Source organism: Camelus dromedarius, chromosome 9, assembly GCF_036321535.1.
Source record: "Camelus dromedarius isolate mCamDro1 chromosome 9, mCamDro1.pat, whole genome shotgun sequence".
Lineage (NCBI taxonomy): Eukaryota > Metazoa > Chordata > Mammalia > Artiodactyla > Camelidae > Camelus > Camelus dromedarius.
In genome coordinates this window covers 37,867,558-37,883,432 of record NC_087444.1, presented here as the reverse complement: position 1 = coordinate 37,883,432, position 15,875 = coordinate 37,867,558, and the positions used below count along the sequence as shown (strand labels likewise).

The window sequence follows — 15,875 nt, the reverse complement described above, 5'->3', positions numbered from 1 at the left end:
TAGTAGGTCCCAGGCATCAGCAAATGTGTGTGGTTTGGGTGGGTGGTTGGTGGTTGAAGGGCTAAGTGATTTGCCAAAGGTTCTGTCATGATCAGAGCCCGTGTTTTCTAACTAGGTTAGGCCTCAGTGTGGATGTCCTTTACATATTTGAATACTTTCACTACGAGTAAAGGAAAGGTGAATTTAGTCACCACATGTCCTAGTCCCTATTTGTGAGAGGCTAAATCATGGCTCCTCCAAAAAAATCTATGTGCTAATCCCTGGAATAGGTAAATAGGTTACCTAGCAAAGGGGGAATTAAGGTGGCAGATGGCATTAAGATTGCTAATACACTGACCTTAAAATAAAGATACTATCCTGGATTATCCAGGCAGGCCCAATGTAAGAACAAAGGTCCTTAAAAGTAGAAGAGTTGGGTAGACAGGAAACACAGGGGGAGAGATGCTGATGGGAGAATGGTCAGAGAGTTGCAACATTGCTGGCTTTGAAGATGGACAAAGGGACCTCCGAGGAATGCAGGCATCTCTAGAAGCTCTAAAAGCAAGATTCTCCCCTAGAGCCTCTGGGGAGGAAGGCAGCCCTGTGGACACCTTGACTTCAGCCCCACGAGACTGTCAGACTTCTAACTGACAGAACTGTAAGACAGTACATTTGTGTTGTTTGAAGTCACTAAGTTTGTAGTAACTTTTTTCAGCAGCAGAAAGCTATACACCATTCTGATCAGACCTCCTCTCATCACTGCCCTCACACCCTAGTCCTGTGCTAGACATGCCAGAGACGGAGAGCCTTGGTGACCAACATTTGGGAGGCTTTCTGATTTCAATGACCTGGGCCTCTGAAGATCCATGAGAAACCATAATATTAGTGCATTTGGTGAATGTTGCCTGTTCTGCGCAGACATCACATAGGACCTATGTGATTATGCAGGGTCGTATGTGTTCCTGCTTGGTCACAGTCTATAGGGTAGATGAGGTACGTGTGTGGTGACCAAGGAAGGTTCCTAAGAAGGGCAGCTGCTCCTCACGGGGACCTGTGGGATGCAGTTAGCTACTAGAACCTCATCGCCTCCTAAAGCAACTCACTCTGAGTTTTCTGACTGGCTGTTAGATGGTACGGTGGATTATCTTCAGGGGCATGGTCCTCCTCTCTGGTCTCTCTAGGACAGATCTCTGCAGATGGCGGGGCTGGCATGGAGTAAAATTTAGAAGGCAGGTCATTCTTGTAGGAGAAATGGCATGGAACGTCACAATGCCAGAGGGGCACCCCAGGGTGCTAGTCTTACAGAAACTAACATGTACATTGATGGTAAGTCTTGAGAAGAATGCAATAAAGAAACACTGGAACACAGAACATGAGTAGGAGAAAGCTGGGGAAAATGTCCCAGAGAGAGCACAATCCAGATGGGTCCCACTGGGCAGCAGGGAGCCATGACAGATTCTTGACGGGAGGAGGGCGCAGTGAGGACAGAGGGCGCAGGCCGAGAATGCTGCTATGGGAGGGGCAGAGAGAGAGGAGAAGGGGAAACTCGGGCAACAAGCAGTTTCAGTTCTGAAGCCCCACCATTGACTTTTCCTGTCATTCCCAGTGCTTTGAGTCTGACAGACCTAACGTCGTTTTTTTAATTAACATTGACAATATTGTGAACTTCATTCACTTAATCTCCATTAAAGTCTTTAAGGATGATGTATTGACTTTATAAAATGAAACTGGAAAGAAAAGAAAAAAAGCCCGGAAAAGAGATTCTCAAAACGTCCCTATCCTCCACAGCGCATCTGATCAGACCCACCAAACACTGCTTTGAAAGGTAAATAATGAGCACATAAATACGAAGCGATTTTCACTCCTCTATTAGCTGCCTGACAGATTAATGATATTTTAGCAAATAACCTGGGATATTCCTGTAGCCTTTCCTCAAAAGGTGGGTGTTGGTCTAGAAACTGAAGGATAATCATAAATAAAGTGGTGATACCTGCAGAGCTCTTTGCATTTTTCATGGTGTTTTCACATGCACTATGGGGCTGGACTTCACAAGCTAACATGTACATTGATGGTAAGTCTAGTCTTCACAAGCTAACATGTACATTGATGTATGGAGTCGGCCTAGTGGAGGCTTAGAGAGCTTAAAACCCAGCCTCCACACTGGAGGCATCTCTCAAGCCCCTTGGCTCCGTCCCCAGAACAAACGGCCTGCCAAGTGCGAGAAGAACCACGACATGAGCAGCCAGATGAGATACCATCCAAGACGGAACACTGACATCCCACGAAGCCAAGGTCAGGATGGAACCCCTCGGGCCTGGGGACCTTATTTCAGGTCCAGAAATGCTGAAACAGAAGTGGCCTGCAGACAAGAGACCTGGATCATCTGGAAGATGGATCTGGTGTGAAGAATGCAACTGCAGCTCCCTAAACGGTGAGATGTCATGGATTGTTTCACACCTGGTTCAATCCCAGCATCCAGGATGATTGTGCAAACGCGGGCCAAGCAGATCCCACCATGTCCGTCTCCTGACTAGGCTCCCTCCAAACCCGCAGAACTGGGGGCAGGAGGGAGGCCGGGGCTTTGCTGCTAGGAACCAAAGTGGAGAGCTCAGAAATGAGCTCTTTCAAACTCCCTTTCTGTTCCAATCAAAATGTCATCATTCAGCAGGGTTAACTGGACTCAGGCCCCCATGGCCCCAGTGATCTTTGCCAACAGCATGAACATGGTGCCCACCACTTAGATACAAAAAAATGCAGCCCTCCTAGTCACTGCTATGCAACCAGCCCACCTGTTCATCTGGAGAAATGCATTTCCCTGTCAGTTAAAAAAACATATGGGACCCGAGGGAGGAGGAATCGACAGGTTTGGATGCAGCCACATGCCAGGCACTGTGCCGGGCTCTTAACAATATTTTGTCATTGCTTTCTCCTAAATACTGTGCCAAGTTGTGACAAGACCCCACTGCACAGAAATAGAAACTGAGGCTCCAAGAGTGTCATCAGTTCCCCCATGGTCACAGAGCACCCCTATCATTTACAGATTAAAAACGGCCCATTTGTGACATCCAGAGTAGGTCAGGATGTGGCCCCTGCCCACGTGGAGAGCACACAACTAGGATTAAACCCAAGCCCACCACTCTGCAAAACCCACATTCCAGTATTTGTTCAAAGATCTAAAAAAATCACTGCTGAGTAAACAAGTGAATACAGGTATTTCTACCACGCCATGCTATGCTCTTAATGATGGGATAAACAGAGAGGGAAAAGGATTTCAACTAGAATGAGGGGGGAAAAGAACCAATTGAGATAACTGGACAAACCTGATGAACAGCCAAAGTATTCTCAGTATCACTCACTTGGATTCAGATGGCATCAGGAGGATTATTCCAAAGAGGGCGACCACACAATTTGAAATGCATCTGGGGCACTGACACCTCTTGGAAAACATGGCCCCAGGGAGAGTCTACATCTTGGCCTGATGAAGGGGTGTGTTAGGGAGCACAGAAGCCACCTCCTCTCCCAGTTCAACACACACCCTGCTCAGCCGTGCTTTTACTGCAGGAGATGCTCCCTCCTGGAACAGCAGCAGCACCATTTGAAGGCTGCTTCCTCCTGTGCCCCACTTCTCCCCAATGATGGCTGTGACCTGCACCCTGCACCCTGCACCAGGCTGTCCTCCAGTTACCAGACACAGAGCCAGTGCATCAGGAAGCTCAGCACGAGGGTGCGTACCATGTCCAGCAGGAAGCTCATCAGCCCTTTGAAGCCCAGAGCCGACTTGGCCAGCATGGACGGTGGTGGAGCTGATGGGGGTAGAGTGATGCTCCAGCTATCATGCTGGTACAGGTCAACATTTCACAGAAGACTCGGTCCCGGTTTTATCACCTTCCTCTCCACCCCAACCAGCCATTGTCCCCAGCGACATTAACATCCCCAGAGTTGACTCAGCCAACTGCCATCAGGGTGTTATGAGTAGTGGTGGAGAGTGGAAAAGACCACCTACCTTGACATCCCAGCCTCCAACAACGACGAGTCATGGCTCCTCCATCAAGCTGCTGCTTCTCTCTGTGCCTCACTGTCTCATCTGTAAAACAGGGATTGTTACGAGATTTAATAAGAAACTCCATCCAAAGCATTTATGCTGTGCTTAACACATTAGGGACCATTTTTACCTCCACATCAGCTTCATACCCTGGATCTTAAGATCACTCAGAAAGCTTCTGGCTCTGAAATCTTAAACTCTAACATCTGACCGCAGCCTACTTCTTCTCAGCTCCCTTAGTCACCTGCCATATTTTGTCTGACCTTTTCACAATGTCCACTCCCTTGAGTAGTTCACCTTGAGCACATCGCCTCCCTGCCGAACCCTCCTCTTCATCCCACTGCAACCACCCACCACTTCAACCATTCTCTGGGTCCTTGCTCCAAAGTGTCTCTGCCATACTTCCCAGAAGAACCCAACCATGGGTCAAACCCACCATCTGCCCCAGTGCTGCCCCACTGGGCCTCTCTTCACGCTGGAGGTCATGACTCAGCCACACCCTATCCCAGGCCCCATCCCAGCTGCGTTCCCAGGCCGATCCCCTCCATCACTCTAAGTAGACCTGCTCCATTGTCCTCAAGCCTCCAGCCCCACAGCAGGGCACCTGGTTTCCCACTTCAATGTGGTAATAGAGGGATTAGGGATAAACTACGTCCATGTTTGGTTTCACTGCCCACAATTGAGAAGCCCCCACATCTCTGCATACCACGTCCCCCTCCTCGGAGGAGGATGTGTCTGCTTCCGCCTTTCTCTGTCCCACGCATCACACAGGAGTCCTGCGCATCGGTTATCTCTTTCGTATTCCATGCTTCCAGGTGTCCCCTCTCCAAAGACCCCTTCCCCTCAGCATATAAATATGCCCAGGTTTCCCATACCTTCAAAAGAAAAGAAAATCTCCCTCGACCCCCTCTCTCCTGCCAGGCCCCTTACACAGACAAGCTTCTTCAAAGAGCTGTCTACACCCATCACTCTGCCCCTTCACCTTCCACTCGCTCTGCAGTCTGGCTTTCTGTGAAATTGCTCCATGAAAGTCAATCACAAGTGTGCACTTGTACTTGACCCCCTTATCCTCTCCCCTCCTCCCAGCTAATAATTTAAAGTTCCATCACCTCTGACTCTACCAGCTTAATAGCTTTGAAATGCTTCCCAACTCTCCACCTCACTATAAGTGCTGTGTTCTGGACTTCCAATTCATCCAAATGCATCTAATTTATACACACCAATCCGGTCTCTATTCCTTGCTACAGAGGGGAAACAGGAACGTTTCTCTCCTCCTGATTGGCCACTCTAAAGGGCAGAACCTCTCTCCTAAGCAAGGTGTGCAAGGAAAGTCCTTTGTCACCTGGCAGCAGTCAACGTGGCTTCCATAAGAGCTGACCCAAGTATGGTGACTGGGAATCTAAATGGATGTGAGCCCCACCCGGTCAGGGAACAGATCCACTTCCCTCTTTTGAGAAAAAAAAATGCTTTTAGTAGGAAAGGTTTTTGTTTTTTTTTTAACTTGCAGAAGAAATTCATCAAATGTGGCCCAAACTGGAACATTTTTATAGCATAATGGAAATGTCCTCTTCAGGAACAAATTTTATGTGGTGATTTCTTCAGATGGTTCTCCTACCATAGAAGACACCACTCAACAGAGAAGATGCTGTGAGAGGCAAATTTCATACAAACAGGAAATTACCATGTGTGATATTTGCAAGCCCAGGGCCAAAGGGTCCTTCCTCCTGCTCACTGCATAACCAACTGTTTGTTCCAACCCTCAGATTCCAGCATTCCAACCTAGTGGATGGGGCAGTCATTACTATGCTCCCTTCCAGATGAGGACCCTAAAACTCTAAAAAAAAAAAGCACGGAGGGTGGGTATTTTCCTTAGGTCCCAAGTCCAGTGTCTAAGCAGAGTTGGGACCAAAAACCTAGTCTCTTGCAGCTGTGCTACGGGTGTTTGCCCTCAAGACTGGGTCCACATGGTCCAATATGAGAAGCCCTGTAGGAGACGGGCCCCATGTGTGTCAGAACAGAGGCTGTGATGCATACGAAGGCCTGGGGCCACAGGCAACCACACAGACTTGTGATGAGGAGGAGGGGAAGGAAGAGGAGATGACGGAGGGGACTCCGGAAAGAGAAGTGGGAACAGGATGCCCCCAGCACAGGGAGCCCAGGAGGAAGGAGGAAGCAGGAGTTGCTCTGACCCGAGCCCTGCGCTCCCTGCTCTGACTTGAGAAGCATTCAGTTCCACTCTGAGTCAGAAGTGTTTTCCAGAGCATCTGGTCAAACCCTAGGATACCCAGCAGAAGACAGTCAGATAACCACTCTGGTTTTTCCCCTACCATCTTTCTACTGAGCCAGTTAATAATTCCACAGCACTCCAGGCCCCCAGTGGCCCGGCCAGCTCCGCGCTCAGTGACTCCCAGCGCACAGTGCCTGGACAATGCTGGCGTAGCCTGCAGCTGGGCGCAGACCCACCTTACTTGCTAATACATATATGCATGCGCGCGCGCACACACACACACTTTACACAGCATGTTTTTCCACCACCACGGTCTTGGAGTTAATGAACGACCAGATTCTCCACCCCAACACTCAACCTCAAGCTGAGGAATCCACTTTGGTCCTGTTTTCCAAGCAGCCCACAAAGCCAAGTCTGTCTAATTCCCATGAGATGACCCCACCCTTAGTCCCCTACTCCCCACCTGAGCCTAGACCCTCCTCATCTGCTGCTTGGGTCATGTCTCTCATCTGCCCCTCCTTATAACCACCCGGGGTCTCTGAAGAGGCCTCTCTAGTTTTCTTTTTATTTATTTATTAGCATTTTTTAACATTTTTTATTGATTTATAATCATTTTACAATGTTGTGTCAAATTCCAGTGTTCAGCATAATTTTTCAGTCATTCATGGACATACACACACTCATTGTCACATTTTTTTCTCTGTGGGTTATCATAACATTTTGTGTATATTTCCCTGTGCTATACAGTGTAATCCTGTTTATCTATTCTAGAGTTTTGAAATCCCAGTCTATCCCTTCCCACCCTCCACCCCCCTGGCAACCATAAGTCTGTATTCTCTGTCTATGAGTCTATTTCTGTCCTGTATTTACACTTTGTTTTTGTTTGTTTGTTTTTTAGATTCCACATATGAGCAATCTCATATGGTATTTTTCTTTCTCTTTCTGGCTTACTTCGCTTAGAATGACATTCTCCAGGAGCATCCATGTTGCTGCAAATGGCATTATGTTGTCGGTTTTTATGGCTGAGTAGTATTCCATTGTATAAATATACCACCCCTTCTTTATCCAGTCACCTGTTGATGGACATTTAGGCTGTTTCCATGTTTTGGCTATTGTAAATAGTGCTGCTAGGAACACTGGGGTGCAGGTGTCATCCTGAAGTAGATTTCCTTCTGGATACAAGCCCAGGAGTGGGATTCCTGGGTCATATGGTAAGTCTATTCCTAGTCTTTTGAGGAATCTCCACACTGTTTTCCATAGTGGCTGCACCAAACTGCATTCCCACCAGCAGTGTAGGAGGGTTCCCCTTTCTCCACAGCCTCTCCAGCATTTGTCACTTGTGGATTTCTGAATGACGGCCATTCTAACTGGTGTGAGGTGATACCTCATTGTAGTTTTGATTTGCATTTCTCTGATAATTAGTGATATTGAGCATTTTTTCATGTGCTTTTTGATCATTTGTATGTCTTCCTTGGAGAATTGCTTGTTTAGGTCTTCTGCCCATTTTTGGATTGGGTTGTTTATTTTTTTCTTATTGAGTCGTATGAGCTGCTTATATATTCTGGAGATCAAGCCTTTGTCGGTTTCACTTGCAAAAACGTTCTCCCATTCCGTAGGTTTTCTTCTTGTTTTACTTCTGGTTTCCTTTGCTGAGCAGAAGCTTGTAAGTTTCATTAGGTCCCATTTGTTTATTCTTGCTTTTATTTCTTCTAGGAGAAAATTTTTGAAATGTATGTCAGATAATGTTTTGCCTATGTTTTCCTCTAGGAGGTTTATTGTATCTTGTCTTATGTTTAAGTCTTTAATCCATTTTGAGTTGATTTTTGTATATGGTGTAAGGGAGTGTTCTAGCTTCATTGTTTTACATGCTGCTGTCCAGTTTTCCCAACACCATTTGCTGAAGAGACTGTCTTTATTCCATTGTATATTCTTGCCTCCTTTGTCAAAGATGAGTTGACCAAAAGTTTGTGGGTTCATTTCTGGGCTCTCTATTCTGTTCCATTGGTCTATATGTATGTTTTTGTACCAATACCATGCTGTCTTGATGACTGTAGCTCTATAGTATTGTCTGAAGTCCGGGAGAGTTATTCCTCCAACCTCTTTTTATTTATTTATTAGCATTTTTATTGAGTTATAGTCATTTTACGATGTTGTGTCAAATTCCAGTGTAGAGCACAATTTTTCAGTTATACATGAACATACATATATTGTCACATTTTTTTTTCACTGTGAGCTAACACAAGGTCTTGTATGTATTTCCCTGTGCTATACAGTATAATCTTGTTTATCTATTCTACATATGCCTATCAGTATCTACAAATTTTGAAACCCCAGTCTATCCCTTCTCCCACCCTTGGCAACCACAAGTTTGTATTCTATGTCTATGAGCCTGCTTCTATTTTGTATTTATGTTCTTTTTTTTTTTTTTTTAGATTCCACATATGAGTGATCTCATATGGTATTTTTCTTTCTCTTTCTGGCTTACTTCACTTAGAATGACATTCTTCAGGGACATCCATGTTGCTGCAAATGGCATTATGGTGTCATTTTTGTGGCTGAATAGTATTCCATTATATAAATATATAAATATACCACATCTTCTTTATCCAGTAATCTGTTGATGGACATTTAGGCTGTTTCCATGTCTTGGCTACTGTAAATAATGCTGCTGTGAACACTGGGGTGCAGGTGTCTTTCTGAAGTAGGGTTCCTTCTGGATATATGCCCAGGAGTGGGATGACCTGGTCTTTTGAGGAATCTCCATACTGTTCTCCACAGTGGCTGCACCAAAATGCATTCCCACCAGCAGTGTAGGAGGGTTCCCTTTTCTCCACAGCCCAGAGAGGCCTCTCGAAAACTAAATAGAACCCCGTAATCCCTCTGCTTAACCTCCGTCAATTCCATTGTCCACCACCAGCTCCCCATCATTCACAACCCCGCGTCCCCCCCCTTCAGCTTGCCAACCACTGAAGGCCAGTGTTTGTAATCAGAGACCTCCATGCAGCTCCCATCCTGGTCAGTGGAGGAAGCAGCAAGTAATAGCCGTAAGTGTGCCAGCTACATGGTGTGTTAGGAGGTGGTAATTGCTGTGGGAAAAGATGGAGGACAGAGACCGCAAATCTGAGAATCTGTGGGGGCCCCAAGTATCAACTGGGTGGTCAGCATCACCCCACTGGAGCAAAGACTGAAGGAGGGGATCTCCAGGGGAAGACCACGCCAGGCTGGGGGTGGAGCCCATGCAAAGGTGGTGAAGTGTGTTAGGGAAACAGCACGGGGGCCAGTGTGGGCAAAACAAAGTGAACAAGAGGGGGAGGAGGCGAGATGCCATCTGAGAAGGTCAGGGGGCCAGATGCTGCTCCTCTGTCATTCCCTGCCCCACACCTCACAAGTCTTTTCTCTAACACTCGTCACTGTCACAATTCCTCAGGCAGACGGGGCGTTCTCAGGCCTCAGTGCTGTGCCTGTGTTCTGATGCCATGCTTGACTGACCATCAACCCTCCCACCCCCAACAGAGCTCTGACCACCCCATTCCCTATGCTTCCATCTTCCTTGACCACAAAGCCATTATAGCACGAAACACACTGAAGTGCAGTCACCCCACTCCCTGTCTCTGCCACCCACTGGACTGAGCTCTGCCAGGATAGAAATCCTACCTTCTCCTTCCTCTCTTTCCCCCTTGGAAGCACCACGTGGCTGGCTACAGAGCAGATGGATGGATAGAGAGTAGGTAGCAGAGTATCTACCTGCTTTTTAGCTTTCAGGTTCCCATGTGTTTTACTAGTCGCCTCCATGCAGTCTCACTCACTGAGGGCTTTCTGGTTTGCAGTTCTCATGTATGACTGTGCAAGGGCTCTGGAGTGCAGCATGTCTGTGATATGCACAGGTGAAACAAGTTTCCAAAAGCACATCTAAAACTAGCTCTATAAAATCAATAATGTTAACAAGTATTAATTTATATTAATATAGGGTGGGAGAAAGGTAAGTTGGAAAATACTGCTCTGCCTGAACATTGAGGTTATCTTGGGCAAATACACACCTAACCTCTTTGAAGCCCAGTTTCCCTATGTATAAAGTGAATATTAATAATCTTAGCTTCCCCGACCTTGCACAGGCTTATTCTGTGGGTGGAAAAAAGAGCACGGACAGGACATGCCTTACAGAGCGGGACTAACCAAGTGCAAAGGGTCATCATTAATAGTCTCATTGTTATTTAGAAAGTCCTTTGTGTAAGATAAATATGCCTCGGTTCCATCATGTCCCAGTTGTTTGCCCTTCGTTCCAGCAGAGGCAAAGCTTACCCTGTTGAAATAAGGATCATCTTGTGTCGCATGTGATGTGTTTACAAAGTGGAGCAAGAGAAGCCTGACTCCCTGTGGAAAAGAGCCCCCTGGGTGATGAATTTGGAGGGTCTGTTGAGGGATCCGTCCACATTTCTGTCCAGCAGGCACTGTCTGTCTGAGCCACGCCTGCTGTGGGAATACCAGCTACCCCTCCCCCAACTCAAGGCTACCCCCTCAAATTGTCAAAAAGGCACCGTGATAAATAGGGCTCCCACGTGCCACAAGGTAAGTGTTTAAATCTTTTATAAGACAGTCAATGGCCTTTATAAACCCTCAGACAAGAATTACACTGTGTCTGCAATGGGGCTGAAAGTCAATGGGAAATTGATCCTGTCTAGCTGGTGCCGTTTCAAAGAGGAGCCTTGCTGGCTGCCTTCGGGACCAAACGTGCCATCTCCCGTGTACCCCCAGGGCCTGGCGTGTCACATGCTGAGAATACTGAGATACTGAGGCCCGTTTCTGCGCAGAGGCCTGGGCAGCTGCAAGCTCCTACCACAGGAAGACCCTGGAGGGCACTGGTTAGCCACAGGGATGGTTATGAAGTGCGTTTAACTTCCCAGGAATTGATGCCAGGACCACTCTGATGCCGTTGCCTGCACCCCAGGCAAGAAACTGAAGGATGATAAACGGCCATTGATCCGGCAGCAACCATCGGGGGCAAGGCACCATCCTGTGCTAATGACCCCATAAGCCTTTGGATCAAACTCAGTTAGAGAGGGTGATGATGCTGAGGGTAGCTCTCTGCCTATACCCATCGGCCTGACCCACACGTCTGCCAGGGGATGCCAAAGACCCCCTGTGTGGGACTAAGGGAGCCCAAGGGTCCTGGGATGCCCACTCTCCCCGCACACAGGCCTGGTCACACCAAGGATGGCTCTTGTGTCCCAAATGAATGGGTGGACTTGGCAGGTGAGTCAAACACCCCCCACTTTGAAGTGGGGAGCAGTAGAAAAAGCACCCACTTTGGAATCAGGCAGACCTGGACTCTGAAACCTGGCTCAGTGACTTTCTAACCAAGTGACCTCAGAGAAATCCTTCACCTGCCCAGGGGCCAGCTGCTTTATGTATGACCTGGGGATGGTGATGATTCTGTCTCCTGGGGCTGCTGTGAGGACAAAACCTGACGAGACATGCCGCATGCAGGGCACAGAGCAGGCACTCGACAACTCTCAGCTCCGCTCACCATCCAGCCCTGAACCCAGAATCGAGAAAGCAGGAAGAGCCCTCTCCTGGAAGCCAACAGCCCGGAATCAAGCAATGATGAAGGCAATTCAGCCTTAAGCACTGACGGGATGCCAGATACCAGAGCCAGTGCTCACCCTACACCATCTACATCCTTCCTGGTCCCAATTTTACAGGTAAGAACACTGGATCCCAAGGCATTTCAAGAGGTCAATTCATCCAACAAAAGCAAACACTGAGGATATGTTTATTGCAGGCTACTCTGCACTAGACACTCTACTCTCTGAGGGACCCGGCTACAAGGCTGAACAAGGTAGACACTGCTCCAAGGTCAGGTGTAAGGCAAAGCCTAGGCTAGAATCAAGATCTCCTGCCATCGAGTGCTGGATCTTTCTCTGTCCCCTGCCATTTGCCCCAGTAGGAAGCACTCCTCAGAGAATCGTTGTCTGCCCAAGCTCCAAGTGTCCTTTAAATTCCTCCTGGCTCTCCAGCTTGTTTTACAGATAAGGTCGTGTTTCCCAAGGCCACACAGTGAGTGAGGAAAGGAACCGACATCTTGAAATGAGCCTGGTAAAATTTCAGGTCAGGGCTGTTTCCTTCACGGGTTGCTTGTTTTCTGGGATACTGCACTTTCTCCACCCCCAGCCAGATCTGTAGGAATCCAGCAACCCACCACGTGCCATGGACAATGGGAGGTAGGTGGAAGGTGAGGGTCTCTGTGCCCCTGAACTATTCAGAAAGATCTGCATAGCCCACCAGGGAAGCCGCCTCATCAGACCCAGATAAAGGCTTGGAATGCAGCAGCACGCCAGCATCACCGCTCTTCTTTTTGGTTAAGTAATACCATTGGTATGAGATGGTCAGGTGTCTTTGAACTGAAAGGAGCTTTATTTGAAAACCCTCCAGGGTGCCAGAGAAACAGTCTTTTTCCACATCAGCAGTCTATCCAAGGCAGGCTCGGCAAAGAACAAATATCACGGGCTGCTACAGAGGGCTGGTAGGTGGGAGCAGTGTGGTGGTGGGATTATTAAGGATGAGGTCAGGCAGAAAAGGACAGCAAAGAAGAGCCTCCCTGTTGTCAGACAGAGTCACAGATAAACACTTGCTAGCAGCTGGAAATTCAGCTCTTAAACCCTGCCAAGTGAGAACTACCTGATACGGCCAGAAAGGGTACGTTGTCTGATGGGGTGAGACGGCACAGATTCAGGCCAAGAGCCACTCAGCTGTTCACAAAAGCATATGATGTGAGAGGCTTGGAGCTCAGCCTCAGTCTTTCCTGCCCAGAGAATGGGCATTAAAGCAAAGACCCAAGTGCTTCGAGGTGATGTTTCCATGATGTCATCAAATCGAAAAGCCTAGCATATACCTGTCGACTTATTTATCAGACAAGCACTGAGCACCAACTACATACCAGCACCATGCCAGCTGCTGGGGACTCAGATATGCACAGGACAGGCTTGCCCCCTGCCTTCATGGAATTTGAAATCTATCATGTAAAACAAACTTAGGAGGAAAGCAACTATAAAAGGCATGGCGGTGGTGGCCTGCTGTGTCCATGATAACGAGAGAGGAGGTGGGAGGAGCTATGAAGGTGGCAGTGGAGCATGTGAGGGGCTGAAGAAGTGACCAGCATGGTAGGGAGACTGGTTAAATACAGAAGCTTTAGGCAAATAACTTACTCTATTGAGGATAATGGGAACCAGGTTTCTGATGGTCAAAGAATGAATTTAAACTCATGGAAAGGGAGATTAGAATTGGAGGTAATGAGGTTCTGAATTGGAATTGAAGGTCCTGGCATGAATTCATATGTTTAAAGTCTATACGTAAACAGATGTGGAAATCGATATAGATCAGTTATTATCGATCAACCAGGAGCAATTTTGTGCCTTAGAGGACAACTGGCAATGAATGTCTGATGATATCTGGGGTTGCAATAGCTGAGGGGGAGGGGCTTCTACTGGCACACAGTGGGTACAGGCAAGGGATGCTGCCAAACATCCTTTAATACCCAGGACAGCCCCACAGCAAAGAATTATCCAACCCAAAGTGTCACTAGTGTCATGGCTGAGAAGCTGTGATATAGATAAATATGTATGTGCGTGTGTGCACGTGTGCACATATGTGGATGGATGGATGGATGGATGAATGGATGGATGGAAAGATAGATAGACAGACAGACAGATCGACTGATCATGTATATGTGTGGATATATATAATCCTATACAGATTTCCTAGCTCAGTTGGCTGAGTGGACCTAGAAGCAATGACATCCCAGTAGCTATGAACACATCCATTGCCCAGATCTCAGTTTGTAAACACCATTCTCCACTAAAAGGAACCAGATTTCCCTGGAAAAAATAGCTAACTTCAGAGCCAAGGCAGGAAAAGTACAAGATGAGCCTGGAACATTTTTCTGTGCCAGAAAGTAAGGCAGTGCTCAAAGAATGATGGGGACATGCTCAATAGGGCACAAGGAGTCAGCCTGAAGAGTCCCCCAATGGCCAAATCTGAGACAATTTGAACATCAAAATAAACAATAAGAGGAGCTTATTCAACCCACTGAATAAAATATGAATCCATGAGTCCATACTGACAGAAACAAATAAACTAACAAATAAATGACAGGGGAAGCTCTTCCTTACAGTAGAACACCCACTAGTAAATGTATAAAAATTATAGAAATTTAAAAGTCACCATTTGACAATCATTATAGTGGTGGTTAACTCAGCAGGAAACCTCAAAAGAAGCCAAGGCCGGTGGGTGGAGTTTTGATGAGGTGCAGGGCATTGATGTTCAGAGAATCTCCCCACAAAAGTACTTTTAAATTATACATGGAAATTGCTGACTCTGTGGTAGAGAAACTTGGCAGACATCAACTTGACCAGGCAGTCAAAATTGGCATGGTAGGACTGGATAGGTTGGCATGGTGTGGTCCACTGAGAACACAGCATCATTTCTGTGATATTTCTCCCCAGAATGGACAGCTGAATTCTGATCATGAGAAAATATTGGACAGACTGAGGCTAAGGTGCATCCTACAGAAGAAAAGCCCTCTCCCATTTACAAATGTCAAGTCATTAAAGACTAAAAACCTGTTCCACATTGAAGAAACATGTCTAAAGTGACATGTGCAATCCATGCTAGCGGACTGGATCTTGGACCAGGAAGCAGAAGGCTATGTTGTTGGCGCAGTTGGGGAAATTTGAATAGGTTGGATAGCAGCCTTCTCACTGTGGTGAGTTCCTGATTTAGATGGTAGGATAGATAAAACAGTACTTTTGCTTTTAGGAAATGTATACTGGAGTTTTTAGGATGGATGAAATATTGTATATATGATTGCTCTCACATGATTCAGAAAATAAACAGCAATAATTGGTACGTATATGTGCATGTATGCATACACACACAGCGAGAGTAGGAACAAGAGAGAGAAAGGACAAGTGATCGGATCAACGAGGGAAAAATCTTAAAATTCAAGGCTCTTAGGAAGTTTGAAATTACTTTTTCAAGACTAGAAGAACATGTGCTATATTAATTGCAAATTACAAAATTATACTCATATAGTATGACACCCTTATTACATAGACAAAACCCACCCTGCACACACACACATAGGTGAAGAATATGAAGGAAATACACAAATATGTTACTCATAGTTACCTCTGGATGGTCAAATTATGGGAAATCTTTGTCTATTTTTAATGTCTCTCCGTATGATCCAAAATTTCTCCCATGAACACACATTGCCCATTGCCTTACAACTGGAATGTAACATTACACTATATAGTGGTCACGTTCATTGGGCAGGCCTCCCTCATCTGCGTAATGCAGCATGTAGTCTCTCCCTCAGGGCATCATTAAGACACAAAAGAGACTTAGGATATAGATGTGCTTTTTAACCAGTAAAGCACTTGCACATGAGCGGTAACAAGTAAAGAAATCATCATCACTCTTATAATTAATTAATAACTATCAGCCGTCACTGGGGAAGGCCTTTTTCCAACTAACTTAGTTCCCAAAACCATTACAACTATACCCATTTTACAGATGAGGAAACTGATGCACAAAAAATGTTAAGGATAGTGTGTCTAAAGTCATCCCTAA

The 15,875-nt window shown here is 46.5% G+C and overlaps 1 long non-coding RNA gene across 1 annotated transcript in view; it reads right to left on the bottom strand.

Moving 5' to 3' along the window:
- LOC105093786 (uncharacterized) overlaps positions 1 to 15,875 on the bottom strand; it is a 463,250-nt gene that overhangs the window by 245,778 nt on the left and 201,597 nt on the right. The window contains exon 5 of the long non-coding RNA XR_010382533.1: positions 3,983 to 4,063. This is a non-coding gene — a long non-coding RNA (uncharacterized LOC105093786). The remainder of the gene's footprint in view (positions 1 to 3,982; positions 4,064 to 15,875) is intronic.